Here is a 5,110-nt window from a genome sequence, read left to right as displayed (position 1 = left end):
AGTGTGAGAGAGGAGTGGGTCGTAATCTATGAAGTGTGGCAGGAAAAAGAAAGAGAAAGAGATGATATGTGTTGTATGAAGGATGGAAGAACGAGAGGAGAAGAAGACTGTAATATGTGTACCATGGAGGAGGAAAGAGAGAGAGAGAGAGGAACGAGAAAAAGATTGTAATATGTGTAATGTAAATAAGAAGGAAAAAGGGAAAGAAGAGAAAGATAGAAAGTGAAAGATGTAATGGGAGGAGGTGCAGCTAAAAATTCGGATAGTTTCCAAGAGAGGTAATTATTGCAAACGTCACCGTTTGTAGAGTCTCGTGCCTCGTTTTCATTGGCAAGGTCACACGTGCAAAGGTCAGCTGGTGTAGCAGAATGCTGTTGGTGGGGAGAAACGAAACAGCCTTAATGGTGTGTGTGTGTGTAATACCATTATTATTTATTTATTTATTTATTTATTATTACTATTTCTACTAATTATTATTGATGATATTGTTGTTGTTTAGTGCGTGATCGTAATTTGTGGATATTGTGTTATTTATTTATTTGGGTCTTTTTTTTTTAATGGATCGCTCTCTATTCATCCACCCTTTTTATATCTGAAGCGGGGATTTGGAGACGGGGTTGCAAGTATATACATCACATTGCATGACAGAATAAATGACAATGCAATCACACACGCACACGCACACGCACACGCACGCACAAATATATATGTAATGTTGTCCTTGTGTATCGAAAATATTGCTGCCGTTCTCCGCATCTCAACGCCTTCGTTTTTATAAAACAGACGCAAACTGTCAAAAACTTCGAGTTAAACATAGCATAATACAATAGCCACATTCCGAGAGACCTTCTCTATATCTGTCAACAGTGACATCTCTTCACTGCGACAACCACAGGTGGTCGGATACACACACACACACACACACACACACACACACACGCGCACGCGCGCGCGCATGTCCTTGTTGCATCCTTTAGCCCTCGGTGAACGCTGTTCGAATAGGCTTATGATCAAGGGCATTCCTTCCGTTGATCCATGACCTTCTTGCCTTTTTTATGGCTCTCTCTTACTGTTATACTATGCGTGTACACACACACACACACACACACACACACACACACACACACATATATATGCATGCTTGTATGTAGATTAATATAGCGATTTCCATAGTTAAAATCCCATCATTATCATCATTGTCGTCAATTTCATCACCGTTATCATTAGCATCATCATCATCATCATCCGCATAATCACCACCATCATCACCATCATCGATATTATATTAATGTGCCGATGGATGGATGGTGAAAGCTGCTCTTGTTTGCAAACGTTTATTATTAATCCTTGTGTTCTCTGGATCACTTGTTGCTGCGAATGATCCAGGGATATGCGAAGACATTCTACTACTACTACTACTACTACTACTACTACTAGTGGTGGTGGTAGTGGTGGCGGTGGTGGTGGTGAGGGTGGTGAGGGTGGTGTTGATTATGTGATTGTCAAGGTTGGTTAATTTCTGTGGCTTTGTTTATACTGTCTGCCGACAGCTGTTGTTTTCTGAGTCAAAGCAGCCAAAATTTTAACCAACACAACAGACAGATGCATAACAAAACGAAGCATGGAACATATAAACCAATAATTTTAAACTTTGTTTATTTACTACTAGATACTAATGTTGTTGTTGACTTTCCGAGTTCAAATCTCAACGAGGTTCGACTTTTGCCTTTAATCTTCTGGGAGTCGATAAGGTAAAAATAACAATAACCAGACAGACAGACACTAGAGTCTATCTAAATCAATCGTACCTCCTCCAACCCACCACTATCAGTAAAAATATTAAAAAAATTGAATGAGTGACATTGTGGTCAATGTGATTATAAGTTGTTAATGAATGAAATTCTTATTGTCATTCTTCCTTATTTTCTGAGTTCAAATTTGGATGCGATCGATCTTTAGTTTTCATCTATTCAGTGATTGATAAAACAAATAAGTGTTTATTTACTTCGATTTATATCCTTATTCTTTCTAGCAAGCTCTCTCCCCGTATCCCAGTTACATATTGGTGACTTTCAGCCAAAGTGAGAAACCTTTATAATTCCAACTACGGTCGTCTTTACCCAGTAATCTTTCCAAGGGATCGAGTTTATGCGGTCCTTGGAAATCGGTCTATTACCATTTAAGAGCAGTGGAATGACAATTGGTACAGCGTCAAACTAAATATTTTGCATTCAGTTTGGTCGCTCGCCAATCGGCGTTCGAACCTCACCTAATATACACTGACGTTGTTGTCTTTTATTTATGTCCTCAAATCGATTCCATTGAGTCTATATTTCTAAATTATGAACTTATGACAATGAAATCAAATCATTATATTATTATTGTTATGATTACGTTACTAATAAAAATATTTCTTTTTCATCGCTATCGTTATCATTGTTGTTGTTGTTGTTGCTGCTGCTGTGTGCGTGAGAGAAGGTAAGCTGCATGTCGGACGAACTGTCTTTCAACATATTTCGTTTCGTCTCTTCTTCTTCTTCTTCTTCTACCCCATGTTTCTGCGTTCGATCTGAAGAAAAGAATCATGTTATTTACGATGACATAACACAGTTACATACGCACGAATCGTTGATGAATGATATGGAAGGAGACAAGTCACATAACCATTAGCAGCCTCACCCGACATTTCACCATCACCACCACCACCACCACCACCACCACGATGATGATGATCATCATCATCACAGCTATCGATCTTCTAACATGTTTTAAAATTTTGTAAGATGATTGTTGGGGTTCCCGTATTGCTTAGCCCTAAGCCAACGCCGTTTGAGCAGGCTTATAATCAAAAGAATTCAATCCGGAGCTATCTCACCTTTTTATGGCTCTCTACGACATACTTTATCCAGTGTATTATTCCTGACCTTCTTAAATAGTAGTATGAGATTTAAGGGAGATTTGGTTGCTATTTCTAACAGAAAGACAATGTTCCTTCGGTGACAGACGATATCGAGACGTGTCATTGGGTGTGTGTGTGTCGGAGGAGGAGGAGGAAGCATTAGGATGGGTTAACTAATTAATTAATTAATTAATAGCTAATTAAGTGTTACTATTAACAATTAAGAATGCTCGACCCGCCAGAAATACCAGTCAAATCACCCTCATACCACCATATCTGACGTCTTACCAGAAGTAAACATTTGATAGTGCAGTAACCATGCATTTCTTGCATGACGACACAGAAAGATGGGCTGGTCACGGTTGGAACACTTTTGGTCATAGGTCAGCTCAGGATTGTGTACTGACTGATCTGGGGTAGTGACAGCAACATTTTTTTTTTCCAATTATCATCCCAATCAACAACAGTGCGACTACCACCACCACCACCACCACTACTACTACTACTACTACTACTACTACTACTACTACTACTACTACTACTACTACTACTACTACTACTACTGTTTCGCAATTGACACTGCTCCCATCACCAACATTATCAACAGGAAGTTGCTTCTAAGTGGTTGCATGAAGATTGCTAGAAGTAGCAGTTAAATTCCCTTGAAAACCACACACGACAGTTAAACGCGCAAAAAGAAAAAAAAAAAAGATGCCAGCAAGGATGGATGGTCATATCGGATAATATCGTTCCATTGTCTGTATAACACTGCTAGTGGGGTGGGTGGAAACAAGCTGACATGAGGATCACGTTTGGAGCGTCTTTGGTTATTGGCATTGTTATTGTTACTTAACAATTTACCAATGCCAATATCACTGATCATCGACGGTCATCACCACAGCCACCACCTCTAACAACAACAACAGCATCACCATCGCCACCACCAATAACAACACCACTACCAATTACTACAACAACAGCAATAACAGCAATAACAAATGCGCGCTAACAATCAATCGAACTCCCCCGCATCCCCGCACGCGCACACATTTATGATGTTTGTTTATTTCTTCTTCTTCTTCTTCTTCTTCTTCTTCTTCTTCTTCTTCTTCTTATTATTATTATTATAATTATTCTACTTCTTTTTGCTGTTATTTGGGTGGGGGCCAGGTAATGTTTGAAGTATAGTTGAAGGTGATAAATAATGTAAGTTCGAGAAAATACAGAGACACACACACACACATATATATATATACGTGCATTCATGCGGGTGTGTGTCTGTGTATGTGTTGCCTCTGTATTGCGTGTGTGTGTGTGTGTGTGTGTGTGTGTGTGTGTGTGTGTGTGTGTGTGTGTGTGTGATTGTGTGTGTGTGTGTGCGTGTGTGTGTGTGTGATATCTACTGCGGTCGTTGCAGTAATTTTGATGTGTCTCTCATTGGTTCTATCTTCACCAGCAACCATGTGTATCGTGTTCCGTGGATACCTCAATCATCAGGTAAGGTGATCAACATTCAATCGCTTTCTTTCTTTCGTACTTTCTTCCTATCTTCCTTTCCTTTTTCTATCAACTAATATAACGTGTCTCAGACACTGTATTCCTTTGGTGGCGGAGTATACAACGTTCGTGTGCACCTATGTATGTGTGTGCGTATATATACACATTGCTAGAATAAATATGTATGTACATTTATGTATATACGTATGCTTATGTGTGTGTGTGTGTGTGTATGTGTGGGTGTGTGTGTGTGTTTCTGAATGAGTGTGTATGTAAGGTCAATGTTGCACCTGGAAACTTCATCTCTAAAGTGCAGACTGCCTGGATAATTTTCATTGCGGAAGACCACCATGTACGTCTGTATCCCTTTGTCATATCCGTGTATTATCGATAGATAGATAGATAGATACATACATACATACATACATACATACATACATACATGCATACATACATACAAACTTACATACGTATACATGTATGTATGTGTTGTGTGATATAAATATATGTATGCACACACACACACACACAGAGGCACACATATATGCACATATATATATATAAATATATGTTTACGTGTCTGAATGTATTTATATACATACACTCCCTCCTCTTCCATATACATCATATGTTCTTGTAAAAGACTATGATAGCAAAATGGCTCGTGCGTGTTTATTTTACGACAGTGTTGTGTGTGTGTGGATATATATATAT

At 38.8% G+C, this 5,110-nt stretch overlaps 1 protein-coding gene across 1 annotated transcript in view; it reads left to right on the top strand.

Moving 5' to 3' along the window:
* Positions 1-314: 314 nt before the first annotated feature.
* Positions 315-5,110, top strand: part of LOC106873181 (basic helix-loop-helix ARNT-like protein 1) — a 789,862-nt gene continuing 785,066 nt past the window's right edge. The window contains exons 1-2 of the mRNA XM_052969590.1: positions 315-404; positions 4,356-4,396. The gene's annotated coding sequence lies outside the window, so the exon portion shown is untranslated. The remainder of the gene's footprint in view (positions 405-4,355; positions 4,397-5,110) is intronic.

The sequence above is a fragment of the Octopus bimaculoides genome, chromosome 7, assembly GCF_001194135.2.
Source record: "Octopus bimaculoides isolate UCB-OBI-ISO-001 chromosome 7, ASM119413v2, whole genome shotgun sequence".
NCBI classification, from domain to species: domain Eukaryota; kingdom Metazoa; phylum Mollusca; class Cephalopoda; order Octopoda; family Octopodidae; genus Octopus; species Octopus bimaculoides.
This window is presented reverse-complemented; position numbering and strand designations above follow the sequence as displayed.